General features: G+C 36.0%; 1 pseudogene; it reads right to left on the bottom strand.

Annotated features, from left to right (window-relative positions):
* Positions 1 to 16,982, bottom strand: part of LOC118802104 — a 50,351-nt pseudogene that overhangs the window by 9,215 nt on the left and 24,154 nt on the right.

Genomic DNA, 16,982 nt, shown 5'->3' with positions numbered 1-16,982 from the left:
ACATGAGAAGGAATTGCTTTTTCCTGCAGTAGTTAACATCAGATACAATACATTCACAGAATGAACAGAGATTAACTTATTATTATTATTATTGTTGTTATTATTATTATTATTATTATTATGAATGATAAATAAGGGAATACTAACAACAATAATAATACTACAGTAACACTGCAATAATAATTATTATTAGTAGTAGTAGAAGTAGAAGTAGTTTTTGTTGTTGTAATAGCAGTAGTAGGAGTACCAGGAGAATAATAATAATAATAATAATAATAATAATAATAATAATAATAATGATAATAATAACAGTAATAATAACAGTAATAATAATAATAATAATAATAATAATAAAATTATACTTTGTTTTTTCTTTTTTCTTTGATATGTCCTGTTACTCATTACATGTTGCACTTAAGTTAGCAGCCTTGAACAAAAAATATTCTGGTTACTAAATTTGTTGATCTGCCTGTTTATTCTGTAAATGTACTTTGTGTTTTTCTACATCATTTCAACTCACCATCTGACCTTTACATTGTGTAGATAAAAAAGTGGTGAGTACAGAAAACAAACACAACAAACAGCATGATGTGAGAATCAAATGTCTCTAAAAAACTGAATCAAACATCCTCAGGATATTAATTCTGAAACAACAGACTTGAATAGAGATCAGATAATATTCATGAATAGAGAACATGTTTTACTGAGGACCAGACAATGAGTGACTCTCAGAGAGATGATCTTACCTCAGTGTCTCCAGTTTACAGAGATGATTCTCCAGTACAGCAGAGAGCAGCTTCACTCCTGAATCTCCTAGATTATTCAGAGACAGATTCAGCTCTCTCAGTTGTGAGGGGTTTGATTTCAGAGCTGACGCCAGAGAAGCACAGCCTATATTTGTGATATTACACTTGAACAACCTGCAGAGAGAACAATGACACTCTCTTCACTCTCTCAGTTCAGAACACAGATCAGTTCAGCAGAAATAAGGTGTGACTTCAGTCATAAAACACAGCATTATTAGTAGAACTTTGTTTTATGAAGAGAAATGTGGTGTAGTTAAAGTTATTTTCTGAGCATTTTGTCAGATCAGTGCTTTATAAAAGAGTAACAGTATTTTGTTGACAGGTAACACAAAAGGAACATGTGATCAGCTCTGATTCTGTGTAATCTCAGTATATTTACCTCATCTTATCTGTAGGTGGAGCTATGTAAAAGCTACATTTAAAAGTAACAGAATAACCATGAGTGATAATAATGCAGTAATTGAGTCATGATTTTAGTGCAATTACTAATATTATTTTGAAGAACTGATATTACAAAATCCAATATCATTTAGTTTTACTGTAATTACAGTGTGAAACAATGTCTGTACATCACACTGCGCCTGATCATTTAAATACATCATAGATAATAAATAAAGTAGAGAAAAATGAATTATTATTTTACAGCACTAATACCACATCAATTCAGCAGAACTGCTTCACTGTTTTTGGCACAATAATGCTAATATTACACAATAATATGTTCCTACCAAATATTTTACCATTTTATTAACCATGCCACTTTTTAACTTTTTTATTAAGCAACAACTACAAAATTAAAATGTAATTTTTTGGTTAGTGCAACTTCATACCATAATATTACCACATTATTACCCACTTACTGCTGCTGCTTTATTTATAGAACACTGTTCATACATGCAGCCACTCAACGTGCTTTACAATAAGATCAAATTAAATCAAAAAAGAAAAAAATCAAGATAAAAATAATAGTTAAAATGAAATTAAAAATGAAGTAAAATAAAGTGAAGGTAAAATGAAAAGATAAATAGGACAAGGTGCATTAGAAGTGTAAAGAAAAGACAAATTAAAAGATAATATTGTTTCCAGGTTAAAAGTGGTGAGTGACGAGTTCCACAGTTTAGAAGCATAATAACAGAAAGACTCTCCACTTTTTCTGTAAATTACAGAACATTTACTGAAAGTATTGTTTCAAAAATTAGTAACAATACAGTCGCTTAGTAACCTGTAACTATGCAAGAACAAATCATGAACAAATATAGTACTTATCTGTAATGAATAAAGTTTTATGCTTCTTTACTAATGAAGAAACATGACAGGGACACAATTTATGGGCTGTTTCAGAACATTTCATGTAAAGTATGTGTGTAAAAGTTTTATTTTATGACTAAAATAACATAATCTAAGCTTTCTCATCCATTATTTCATAGGGATGAATGAAGCTATTTGACTACATGGATGTCCAAACTCATTTTAGGAAGCTTACTTTGGAACTATCTGAAGAAGGCATGTGTAGTAAGGAATAAAATAAATTAATAAGCTATTCATTATCTTGTAAGATTAAACAGGTGTTGGACAGAGTGTGAAACTTTGAGTTGCACAGAACTCATACTGGAAACACTTTACAATACAGTTATGTGGATAAATATGTGGACAATTATAGATTATCAGATAGATTCACAGATAAACTTGTTGATGCATTTGTTACAGCAGAGTTGATCACTGTAATGATCTTCTTACTGGACTTACTAAGAAAACAACACATCCTTTACAACTCAAACAAAATGCAGCAGCATCCTAACAATAACAACACAGAGAGATCACTTCACTCCTGCTTTAAAAGAACTGCACTGGCTGCTTGTAATATTCAGTATAGATTTTAAAGTTTTAAAGTTGGCCACATCACCTCATTTGTAAAATGTCCCACTCACAGCCAACATAGACTAACATTAGACAGATACTGTAACATGCGCTGTTTCGTCAAGAAACTCAGCAAAGTCGTGGGTCATGGCATGGCTTTACTTTCAAACTCACCAAAGAACACAGCAAAACAAAAGAACAGGTGCTCACTCACTGTTGGCTACCACTACCCAAACTTTTAGTTGGTTAGGCAAAAAACACAGCGTCCCCTCACTAGAAATGCAAAACCCACTGTATTCTCAGAGAATCCACCCATATTCAGACTCTTCAACATAAAATTCTCTATAAAAGTGAAACGAATTCAGCCAAACATTTCTCTCCTTTTCAGACTGAACTACCTACAACGCTGCGTGGCGACGCCACAGTACCATCAAATAAGACTTGCTCAAAACTACAATGCAGACACTGTCAAACATGCACATGGACTACAAGCAAGATAAACACAGCTAGCTACACCTACAGCTTAGCTAACACTAGCATTGGACTAATACATAATGTAGATGCATAGGTAGTTAGCTATGTTGGCTACATAATTCAGGAAAATAAACTATTCTATAAACAAAACAAACCAGATAATTACCTGTCCAACAGAAAAATAGCAACCTTGGTGTCGCTTTCCAGGCCTTTCAGCTCCCTCAGGATTCACCACTGTTGGAAAGCCACACCGATGGTCACTCTGGTTTCACTTCCTGCTTTATCCCACCTTTTTTTAGTTCAAAGCCTTTTCTACTTCGGTCTTTCTTTCCTTTCTTTCTTTAGCAGTGCAAGCTGTTGTGGGTACCTGTGTAATGGTCTGCCATTCTTGTGAACTTAGCTCGCTACCTTTCAGCTGTGTGTGTGTCTGTGAGACAGACTCTGTACATGCACAAATTAGTACACGTAGGCAGGTCGTAGGTAGACAGGCAGGTAGATAATCCAATCATTTCATTCTGATTGAGAGAACTGATTGAGAGGACTTTAAAAACTGGGTTTTTTTACAGTCCTGTGGCCTCCACAGGTGGCAGTTTTTCTTCTTTTTATTGTTGGTGTGTTTAATTTATTGTTTGCTGTCAGGATGTATAGAGTGTTTCAGGAATGCAACAAAAAATGTTTTTCAAATAAATCACCTTCTCCGACTTTAATTAAATCAGACTGCCAATCCAAAGGCAACAGAAGTTTCCGTGGTTCATTTTTATAAATGTTAATAACAGCTCTGGAAGAAATCATAAGCTTATTAAGTCTGACAGCAGGAGATCATGTATGATAGTTAAATGCTCTCCCAGCCTGTTTGGTCAGATAGAGCTTCTTTATTATCTGAAGGACTATAATGGCTCACAAACCTGAGTATATCTATTTGGTTGGTATGGCATGCTAACTGTTAGCTAGTTGGTATTTTTTTCACCTTGTTCATGAGGGTAAGGGAAAAAAGCAGCTGGTCAAAGCTGGTGTAACATGCTTAGTGTTTGTCAATATATATGTTTTCTAATATAGTAGTTGGTAAAAATTGTGAGGGAGAAAAAATGTTTTTTAATGGCTGAAATTCTACAAGTGAATTTCTTTTTGGCTTTTTTTTTGTATGTTATACAAGCATAAATAAATAAATACCTTTTTCACTAATACCTCTCCATAAATGGACCTGTCCTGTCGGATCCTCTGAAATCAATCTCTCTATCTCTCTCTCTCTCTCTCTCTCTCTCTCTCTGAAATCAATCTCTCTCTCTCTCTCTCTCTCTCTCTCTCTCTCTCTCTCTCTCTCTGAAATCAATTTCTCTCTCTCTCTCTCTGAAATCAATCTCTCTCTCTCTCTCTGAAATCAATCTCTCTCTCTCTCTCTCTCTCTCTCCCTCTCTCTCTCTCTCTTTCTCTCTCTCTCTGAAATCAATCTCTCTCTCTCTCTCTCTCTCTCTCTCTCTCTCTCTCTCTCTCTCACTCTCCCTTTATTTGAGCCCCTGAGTGACGTCTGCCTGAGTCACCACATGGGAGTCACCCGAGCTCCATTTTTGTTGGCTGATCTGCACCGTTTTGACCACCATGGAGTTTCATGCTGTGCAAAGCTGTGCAAACCTCACCTGCATGAACTGACCCTCCTGCTGCTGCTCCATAAACTCAAACTGTCTAATTTACCATTGCTCCATTTAGTATTTTATTTTTATTTTCCCCATTATGTATTTTATACTAATGCTGTTTGCTATCTGGTGTGGACCAGAGGAGGATGGGTTCCCCTTTTGAGTCTCAAGGTTTCGTCCTCTTACTCTTAGGGAGTTTTTCCTTGACACTGTCGTCACTGGTGACACCCATGGGGGCTCAGACCTGGATTTTTCTGTAAAGCTGCTTTGTGACACCATCTGTTGTAAAAATCACTATATAAATAAACTTTGACTTGACTTGACATGACAGTCATTAGCAGCAGTCCTCATTGTTGCTGCACTGAATCACACATCACTCTTTATGTTGTTCTTGTTAGCAATCTGACGTATTTTTTGTCTAGCAAGCTAATATTGCAGGTTGTCAATCAACAACTGCTATGTATTGGTAACGTGTTTTGGCCCGCTCGGCGCTCCATACTGTTGTCTGTGCCCAACTGGGTATTGTAGTCCAAGAGAAGTAAATAAGAATGCAAGCTGCAAACTACTCCGCTCTGCCTCCGTCTCTTCCTTTGAGGTTGTGCGTGATACTTTCACAACGACACAAAAAACGACCATCCACTGTTTGAATTCAAGTGAGAGAAGCTGGCTGTTGTGCCGTTCGTAAGCCGATGTGTTAATATTAAAGCCAAGGTTTTAGACTTGTACTGTCTGTATGTGTATTAGCTAATTAGTGTTGTAGAATGATAGAAGATATTATGAGAAAATAAACGGGGGGAAAGCACCCCTAAAGCTCTAATCCTTGAATTGCCCCTGAGCCAAACTATACATGCACATATAGACAGACATCTTATACATCTTCTATCCATATCTTGTAATCTGGAATATCTATATATCAATATTATATCCCCTGTGTACCTGCATCTCATCTATTTATCAACCACTGACTCACACATTGCACAAATGGAAAAAGTGTATAACTGTATATATCATAGCTTTTATTTCATAACTAATATAACAGTACAAAACTGTAGATAGGAATGGGGCGACACTGGTGTATATTAATGTGTATATTGTTTATATATTTCTCAAATTTCAGCAGGTTCCTTGAGGTGGAGGAGGACAGTGAGTGTATCAGGATTAATCTGAGGTGCCAAGTAAAGTATTTAATGGCAGATACGGCTCCTTAAAGCAGTCTGTTCTTCATACACCGTAAATTGACACAACAATGACAATGTCAAGGAGAACAGCTGCTGCAGATTTGGGGTCCTTATACACTGAGATGATCCACCTTTACAGTCAAAGGTAAGTGTAAGATCATGAGTGACTGTCAGAGAGGAGCCTTTGAAGGCAGTGACTAGTTAGGCTGCTGCCTCCAGAACAGAACACACTAAAAATTTTAAGATGTTTCTCTCATCATAAACGACAGCAAATCTGATCTAAAAACTTTAATGGCTAGTGTTAAATATGTATTATGTTATTATGTATGAAATAATACAGTTGCATAATGCACCCCACTCTCCCTTAAATACCAGTCATATTCTGAAACCTACTGCATAATTTTTTTTAAAAAATTTTTATATATATATATATATATATATATATATAAATATATAGTTTATATATTTATTTATTTAGAGGGATTATATAATTGGCCAGTGGCTGCTCTTCTCTCTAAATATTGATTGTTTATTCTAGGATTTTTAAACTTTTACTTTGTTACAATTTTGCTCTGTTTGTAATTATTTTTATCTTATTTCAGTTTTGTTACATTTCTTATTAATTTAACTAAATATTTTTTGTTTTTCACAAGGTTTTGCTGTTTCATAAGACTCTTTTTAATCTGTGATCTATTTGTTGCTTACTGAAAATGAGGATTTCTCTCAGTCTAAACCTGAATACAATGTTGATGATTTTACAGTTAAGATGCTCTGTGCCAGATTAGCACCTGCACTGCTATATAAACAAATATATATACACATCTGAAACGTTCAATCGCACCAGTGCTGTGATTTTGCCATTTTTACACATTTTAATGATCAAAATATATGACCCTAATATATAAATAATTATGTAATATGTGTTCATACATAGTTAATTAACAAACATGAAAGTCTTACTAAACTGTAAATCTTTCTGAGGACCAGGACATGTTAAAGAAAGATGATCTTACTTCAGTGTCTCCAGTTTACAGAGATGATTCTTCAGTCCAGCAGAGAGCAGCTTCACTCCTGAATCTCCTAGATTGTTTCTAGTCAGATCCAGCTTTCTCAGGCTGGAGAATTCTGAGCTGAGCACTGAGGCCAGAGCTGCACAGCTTTTCTTTGTCAGATTGCAACTTGAAAGGCTGAAGAAAACAACATACAAATTCTAACATTCATTTGACTGATGTGAGTTCCTAATATAACTAATATAAGCAAATACAGGCACACAATGATGAATAAACTATACAAAATGTTCAGACATGTGAAGAAAATTTGTTGGATTTTGTGTTTATTACCTTTACATTAATATTTGAAAGAATAAGCACTGTTACATTCAACATGTTTCTAAAATGTCAGTTTTACTCAGTATTACTCACTCAGCTGTTCTGGATTCTGCAACTACAGGCAGCAGCTTCAGAAGAACATCATCTGATCTGTTATATTTCTGCAGGACAAATGTTTCCAGGTTCTCTCCTGATGTCAGCAGTACAAAGACCACAGCTGACCACTGTGAAGAAGAGAGTTTTCTTTGGTTTAGTCTGTCAGACTGCAGGTACTGCTGAACTTCTTCAACTAGAGAACGGTCATCCAGTTCATTCAGACAGTGGAACAGATTGACAGATTTCTCTGCAGAGGGATTCTCTCTGATCTTCTTCTTGATGTACTGAGCTGTTTCCTCTTTGATGTAGGAGCTACTTCCTGTCTGTGTCACTAACGCTTGTATGAGAGTCTGATTGGACTCCAGTGAGAGACCCAGAAGAAAGCGAAGGAAAAGATCCAGATGTCCATTCTTACTCTGTAAGGCCTGATCCACAGCACTCTTGTGTACATCTGAGATTGGAATTTCTTTTCTCTTGAGGATCCCCAGTTTAGAGGACAGACTCTGATTAAGCACATTTCTCTTCTGCTTCATGAAGGTCAGGTGCACATATAGAGCTGCAAGATGTTCCTGAATGCTCAGATGAACAAAGCAATACACTTTACTCTGGTGCAGCCCAGATTCCTCTCTGAAGATCTGTGTACACACACCTGAGTACACTGATGCTTCTTTAATGTCGATGCCACACTCTCTCAGATCTTCCTCATAGAAGATCAGGTTTCCTTTCATCAGCTGCTGAAAAGCCAGTCGTCCCAGTTTGAGAAGTACTTCTTCATCTGTCTTCTGCTTCTTTGTGTACTTTTCTCTCATGATTTGTGTCTGAATGATGAGGAAGTGTGTGTACATTTGAGTCAGAGTTTTGGGGGTCTCTCCACTCTCTGCTTCACCCAACATTCTCTCTAGAACAGTGGCTGAAATCCAGCAGAACACAGGAATGTGGCACATGATGTAGAGGCTTCTTGATGTCTTCAGGTGTGTGATGATTCTATTGGTCAGGCTCTGATCACTGCTTCTCTTCCTGAAGTACTCCTCCTTCTGTGGGTCACTGAACCCTCGTACTTCTGTCACACGATCCACACACTCAGAGGGGATCTGATCAGCTGCTGCAGGTCGGGAGGTTATCCAGATGAGAGCAGAGGGAAGCAGATTCCCCTTGATCAGATTGGTTAGCAGCACCTTCACTGAGGATGACTGAGTGACATCATCCAATCTCACAGTGCTCTGAAAATCTAGAGTTAAACGACACTCATCCAAACCATCAAATATGAACAGAACTTTGTAAGATCTGGATATTTCCCTTTCTTTAATCTCCTTAAACTGTGTATGAAGAAGATCCACCAAACTGAGTTTTTGGTCCTTCATCAAATTCAGTTCTCTGAAAGGAAGTGGAAATATGAAGTGGACATCCTGATTTGCTTTCCCTTCAGTCCAGTCTAGAATGAACTTCTGCACAGAGACTGTTTTTCCAATGCCAGCGACTCCCTTTGTCAGCACAGTTCTGATGGGTTTGTCTTGTTCAGATAAGGGTTTAAAGATGTCATTGCATTTGATTTGTGTTTCCTCTGTTGCTGTTCTCCTGGATGCTGCCTCGATCTGTCTGACCTCATGTTCATTATTGACCTCTCCACTGTCTCCCTCTGTGATGTAGAGCTCTGTGTAGATCTCACTGAGAGGTGTTGGGGTTTCCTGGTTTGTTATCACCTCATTCAAACACTGAAACTTCTGTCTCAGATTCATTTTGAAGTCCTCCTGAAGTTTAATTCCAGTAGATGAAGATTCACGTCTGTAAGAAACAAGGCGTCATGAGGAATATTTCACTTTTTCTTGTCACAGGACAGAAAAGAATGACTCCATTCAAATCAGCCATGGGATTTTGAACACTGCTTTTGACCTTTCATCAGAGTGTACCTAATATGATGCACATTAACATCTAACAATCTAACCTTAAGCGTTTTTTGGAACTGTAGATGATTCCTGACTTTTGACTCACCCTGTAAATTAGAAAAGATAACACATCTTTATAATTTAGTAGGTGATATATCAGGCTTAACCCCTTAACAGACTGTGAGTCCACCAGTGGGCCCAAAGTTTTAACACACACTTCTATAGAATAACTCAAACAGTTTGCACCGAAGTCCCTGTAGTTACTGAAAAATAAGCCTTGTGTGTGTAATAAGTCTGGGAAGTTAAGGGGTTAAATGAAATTATGTATCACTGCATCACACACTTTCTACTTAAAAAAAATGTGTTGAATCCTCAGGACTTTCTTAGGCACTAAAAATACATTTCTGCACTTTTTAAGTGTCTTTAATCACCAGAATCTTCATGCTGGTTGTATTTAAACTCTGTAAGTATTGTAGTACTGCTCTTATTTTACTCAAGGTTTGGTAGGGAAAGAGTTAAATTCTTGAAACATCAAACATAGAACTGCTCATTCAGGGTACTTGGTAACACTTTATATTAATTGGACCCAATAAACAGCTAAATAAACTTTATCTTACAGTTTATTATTAATATTAATGATATAATATATAATTTATATTTGTGCATTAGTAAGTGTTTCCATTTGAATTATTAACCATTTTCTTAGTGACATGCATATAACAAAAATATTGTAAATACTTTTTGTTATTAGTGTATTATATTTAAATATTATAAGTAATATATAGTACATCTTCAGAAATACATAATGGAGTTGCAACTGTGTGTGTAGGTGTGTGTGGTGGCAGTTCTATATTAGGGCTCTTTACTTCAAGGCTTAGTGTAAAACTGCTATATTTAAGGCAAAATACACTGAGCAGCAATAACATGAAAACCTCCTTTGTATTTACACTCACTGTCCATTTTATCAGCTCTACTGACCACATAGTTTCACTTTGTAGTTTTATGATTCCAGACTATAGTCCAACTGTTGCTCTGCATACTTTGTTAGCCTCCTTTCACCTTGTTCATCAGGGTCAGTGTATATGCTAACATATTTGTCACAAGCTGATGCCCATGTTTAATCTAGGACAGCCAAAAATGTTCATGTGTATTTCTGTTAGCTAATCAGTAACATACTACTAGACTCCCATAGGGGCACTAGCAGAAAACAGCTCTAATGTACAGATGTACAGATGTTTTGACATTTATGGCATACACTGAAAGTTTAGCCCTAATACTCAAGGTTTGTAATGATGTATATAGTAACTTGTCTACACAAGTGTACATTTGCAAGAGTAGATGTGTTTTAACCTTGAGGAACTGTATAATTTCTATATTTAAAAGTCAATGTAGAAATGTCTGGTTACTTTTCATGAAGTACAGGTGGGTTCAGTTAGTAATTTATGGGGAGCTGTTACCTGTATTCAGATGAAGCGTCTCCATCTTTGACCATCTGTGGAGGTTCCATAAACCTGTCACTCTTCAAGGATGGACAGCTGGATTCTGGATAGTCTGATCTCTTTCCCAGTACTTCACTACAAAGGAATGTAGAAATTACTCCAGTGGTTTATATACAGCCTTTAAATTCCTCGTCTTATTTTAAAGTGATGATGTCTTATTTCAGCAAAAGATTTTTTTATGCTAAGTGGAGCACAGAAATAAGAGCAGGGCAAAACAAAAAAAAAAAATAATAATAATTTGCTGTGCTCCATTTCCTTCATTAGAATAATTTATGATTTGTTTATTTATTTAGGTAGTTTTACAACATAAACACTCATGAGACTGAAAATGAACTGGCACAAAACAATCAAACTGAGAAGTGAGCAAAACAATGCTCATTACAGGCTTTATCACTAAAGCCAGTTCACAACAGACATTCACAACGAGACAATCTGATGGAACAGATACTTTTTTACGTTACATCTTATGTCGAGTATTTTTTGTTTTTTTGCACATTGAGTCTATGGTGCATATGACTGAAGCGTAAATTCCACAGAGATGCTATCTGCCTTTATTTAAACTCAAAGTACACTGAAGGTGTATTCATTTACAATGTAGCTCAGCATTAGAACAGAGGACAAAGGACTGAAGACAGTAATAAACACTAAAGTAAAACAAAGGTAAAACACAGGATCATTTCAAACCAGTAAAAAAGATTAAATAAAATGTAAAATAAAAAGTAATCAGTAAAATATATACTCTTTTAAGAATTACCAAGTTTAAAATAGATCAAGTAAAAAGAAATATAAAACACTAAAGAATATAGTAACACTTTACAATAAGGTTCCTTATTGAGCTAGTAACCAACAACTCGTGAATTAATATAATGTAATAGTTATATAATAGTTGTATAATATTATAATGTAATAATTATCCATTAATAATTAATGATTGTGTTAAGCTTTGTTATAAATGAACAAGCATGAGAAGGAATTGACTGTTCCTGCAGTAATAAAAATTAGACTAAATACATTTTCAGAATGAATGGAAAATTACCTAAAATAATAACTAAAATGTAGTAACTAAGATTAAATATTATATTAACTTTACGGTTAACTGACATAATAACTATCACTAACTAATACAGTGGCAACCAGGAACAGATATTAAGAACAAATTGCGTGTTATGAATGAATAATGAACATAAGCTGAAGAACAACTAATGAATGAATGTAACAGAAAGAGTGAAAGATGAAGCTCTACTGTAACAGTCAGGAGCTGATTTGCTTCAGGAGAGGCTTAATAATGTTCTGTAACAGCTGATCATGTTACTGGAAAATCAGCCCTCAATTTCATTTGTGATTGACACCACATTCATTTTATTAGTAGTAGTAGTAGTAGTAACAAATGTTTTTACAATATTAACTTTTGTCTTGATGTTTTTATTGTTAAACATTCTTCTAGTTTGTCTGATAAAAAGGTTTATAAAAACAGCAACTAGTGATGAATCTGATTTGAGTGGAATGTCCTGATTGGAGGACAGCAGTAGCTGCTACGAAGTTTAAATCCCTGCACAGAATCCATGATAGAGCAGAGTACTGGAGAGTCTGATGGCTGAACGGTGAGGAGCTGTTACCTGTGTCCAGATGAGGGGTCTCCATCTTTAAACCCTAATGGACGAGTCATAGACACATCACTCTTCATGGACACACAGCTGGGAGAAGGAGAGTCTGATCTCTCCTGCTGCATTAGACTGAATACAATATTATAGAAATATTATATTAGACATTCATATTTTTCTATTTAGAAAACAAATATAAGTCAAACATATTACAGGATGACATTGCATTGACAATTACAAAGATGTATTATGACATATGAGAGAAAAAATCTCTTACTGTGAGTGTTTGATGGAGGTAGCACTGTCTTCCTCACATTCCTCAGAGAGGCTCATCCTGCTTTTCAGGTTTAACAAAACCTGTCAGACTTAAAAAGAAGAACAACTCTGTACAATAAACAGCTCAGAAAAGCTCACAGAAACAGCCAGTAAAAGTTGTAATTAAAAACAGACAAATGTGGACATCATGAATTAGCAGTAAATTAAACTACAGAAGCAGCTAAACTCATTTACTGTGTACACATTCACAGAGGCAGGAGCTCAGCAGACGACACAAGATACACAGAGTCAACAATTACTTTTAATTTTACTGGTGAAGAAGAAAGAAAGTGACTTTAATGAGAGTCAGATTAATGTGAACTGCAGCAGCTGCTGATTTAGCTGTTGATCTCTTTCCTTGTTCTTTATAAAAGTTACTAAAATATTCATATAAAGCTCTTACCTCCACAAACAAGATCCTAGAAAAAGGCTCTTTAACTGAATGTGTCGTCCTTTCGTGTGTATTATATCTCATATCATAATGTCATCATGGCTTCCAAAAAACAATACTGATCCTCTGGTGTTGAACACTGGAGAAACACTTTCAGCTTCACCTGAGAAACATGTCAGTTCTCTCCTCCCTGGTGTCACATTTCAAAGACCTACATTTCCTGTTTTATATTCAGCTGGAACTCGTCTCTCTGACACTCTGAGTTTGTCTGACTGACAACCGTATTAAAATGATCAGTGAGTGATTCTTAATGTAATAATCAGTAACACTACTAAACAGTTCTTTAATGAATGATTAAGTACTTATTAACTAAGCACTGGGTAATGAAGAATTAACATCATATTCACAACAACAGTCAAATCCCTTACAAATTATGTTACTGGACCTTCTGTGGTAAAAACATGGCATGATTGGCCCAACATGAGGTAACACACTGTGGTCCTGCATGGGATTTGAGTGGGCATTCCAAAGTGCAGGCTGCCCACAGAAAACCCACACTGGGTCTTTTTGGGATTTGTATGGGCTAGCCCCTGCCCACACTGCCCTCAGCTTGCTAACAAAGGGCCAATGTGTGCATGTTTGCTGGGTTAAATGGGCCACATCATAAAATTTCCCTCCTCTTAAGATTTCATGTTAACTGTGAACAGCATTTGTGTGAATATTAAAATGAACTCTTATTCTACCAGTACTTTTAGGCGATCTGTGCAGATTGGCGTTTTTCAGATAAACATGAAGTACAATAATTTATTTATTTATAGATCGGGGTCTGAGCTCTGTGACTTTAAGACCAACGAATGTCAGTGATGAGGGTGTTTGCTTCTATTCTCATAAATTCATCAGAAACAAACAACCGTTTTTATATTATTTATCAGACTAAAACATTTTTTGGCTTCATCTTGTCTCACTACCTCTTACTCATACATACATACATACATACATACATACATCATCTAAACCGCTTATCCTACTGGGTCGCGGTGGGGTGCTGGAGCCTATCCCAGCTGTCATTGGGCGGAAGGCAGGATACACCCTGGACAGGTCGCCAGTCCATCGCAGGGCAGACAGACAGACATACACAGTCACACACACCTAGGGGCAATTTTAGCACGTCCAATCGGCCTGACTGCATGTTTTTGGACTGTGGGAGGAAACCGGAGTACCCGGAGGAAACCCACGCAGACACGGGGAGAACAGGCAAACTCCACACAGAAATGACCCTGGTCGCCCGCCCGGGAATCGAACCCAGGCCATTCTTGCTGTGAGGCGACAGCGCTACCCACTGCGCCACCGTGCCGCCCCCACCTCTTACTCATATGTGTTTTTAATTTTGTTGGTGTTTTAATGTCACATTAAAGAGGAAAAAAAATGAACACGACTTGATTTATATCAGAAAAAAAAATATATAATATATATATATATATATATATATATATATATATATATATATATATATATATATATATATATATATATATATAACTATTCATATTAAAAGCCAATATTTCACTGCATTGAGATCAGCACTGAGTTTTGAACAAGTCAAACACAAAGCGTGAACAAGCGTACTGGACCGGCTGGAGTTCACATTAAACCTGCTTGAATACATTTATATTAGACCAATAACAGCATTTAACAGAACACAAACCCATTTAGAGCTCAGAACAACCTGTTTGGAGTTCAGTCCCTCCTGTTTAGAGTAAAGCCTGCAGGAAGACACACTTGCAGTGGAGGAGGAGAGTCTCTGTGTAGCTCCCATTTAATTCATTCACGCAGTGAATCTGCTTAGAGCGGCAGATAAACTACAAACCCCATATAGTTACCAGTTCATACTGAGACATCTTGTGCAGCTACAAGGCTGAAGTAGCTTCTTATTCACCAACTTCTTATGAGAATTTCCCGTTCCACCTTAAATGGTGCTGCAGTTGCATTCTGGCACCTGTAGATGGTGATATAACACTGAGAATCTCTCTGTATAGAATCTGTATGTGCATAAATGCTGAATAAAAGAATTAAACAGAAACACAGAGACTGTCTGAGTTGTGTTTTTAGGGAGTCTATTTCAGAAAGTCTGAACCATTTTAGAACTTAACATTGTGTAAAAGAAATGTGTAAATAAGAGTGTTGTTTATTAAGTACCAATGATGTGAAGATGATGGACAACTCCATTGACACTGTGTTGTCTTCATAAAAAGTTTATTACAAAGTAAAACAGTATCATATCAAGCACCATAAAGTACCTGAGAGAGGATCTGTACCAATTCTAAATGTCCCCTCCCAAACAGAATGACCAACAGCATATATCTATGGTTCTTGTTGTTGAAACAGGAGACAGAACATATGGTTCTTTTTAAAATGATCTCATCTATTTGGAACTAAGAGAAGAAGGGAGAAAGTGAGAGGCCTACTCCCAATGGGAGCAAAGGGCCCCTAACTCACATTCCTAGCCCCTGCACAAACAGAGCACACAGAGATCTCCAGGCCCCAAATTCATGCTGAAAGAGTGTTTTTACCTTCTTCTATCAAAAGGTTCCTTTTTAAATATACTTCAAGAGAAAGGTAAAGGGTGAATTTGTGCTTTTCTGCTACCGTCTTACCTTCCAATCATTAAACGTCTCAAAATGCTGAACTGTGAGAAATTTTACCAAATAACTTCTTAAATGATCTTTTAAACACAGCATAACAGACACACAGTGAGACTGCATTATCTGCTTGAGACAGCGGCTGTGACAGCACTGAATCACCTTCTTATTCACTAATGCTGCTTCAGAAACATCTAAAGAAATGATACTTATAATAACAGATTATCACACAATCTGAATTATACATTTTACCCACAGAATGTGAGGTGTTGGTGTTTCTGCTCATGTGCTGTGACTTTATCTCCTGAATTTTCACAGTATCTCAAAATCTGTCGGCATATTTGAAGCACAAAATATCAGATTATCAAACTCCTGAAGAGGAAGAAATTTTACTGAAGAATTATTCAGTTGTGACTCTGTGAACAGAACGATTTGAGACTATAAAGTGTGTAAACTGTGTTTTTGCTTCTTTACTATGACATTATTTTCAGATTGTCAGAAAGTCTCACTCACCTCACACTCACATCTAACACAGCGTAACAGAAACAAACATACTGTAGGATTTTGATATTCTGTGATATTGTCCTTCAGATGTGACTGCAACACATATTTGAGACATTGTGAAGATCAGGAGATAAAGTCATAGCAAATAAGCAGAAAGTAGATTAATTAACAGATCATTAATAAGACTAATTCAAAAGTACTAGTTAGTTCATATGTAATTATTTATATGAGTAAACACACTAATCAGTTCATTAACAGTGAAAAATCAGCAGTTTTTACACAATTAATGAGTAAATAAGCTCTGAACTAATAAACCAAACAATCAGTTAACAGTGAACTCAGTTACTAATTACTAAGTACATAATCAGTTACTAAGAAATAACTAATGCTTAATCAACATTTCATTAATATATAAATAACAAGTAGTTAATAACTTATTAAAGACATAATTAATCTTTAATTTTTGAGCCTTAATGTAAAGTGTTACTGAGTAAATATGTAGTCCTGGTCCTGTGCTGTGTAAATATATAATACTGGGTTTTATACTAAGCTGAGCAGCAACATTAACAACAGCTTTATTTAAACGGCATCTGTCATAATTAAAAGGAAATAAATAAGAGAAAAATTCAATTTTCTCAACAAACATGCACTGAAACAGAAACTGAAGAGTCAGTGCTGTAAACCCTGATAAGCTCAACTCTGACACTCAAACCTCAGACTCAGTTCTGAATCTCAGTCTTTCACCTGTTTGTGATTCATTACTTTCTAAAAACCTGCAGC

This window comes from Colossoma macropomum, unplaced genomic scaffold (genome assembly GCF_904425465.1).
Source record: "Colossoma macropomum unplaced genomic scaffold, Colossoma_macropomum, whole genome shotgun sequence".
In the NCBI taxonomy this organism is placed as follows: Eukaryota; Metazoa; Chordata; class Actinopteri; order Characiformes; family Serrasalmidae; genus Colossoma; species Colossoma macropomum.
Note: the sequence above shows the minus strand (reverse complement) of the source record. Positions and strands in the feature narration are given on the sequence as shown.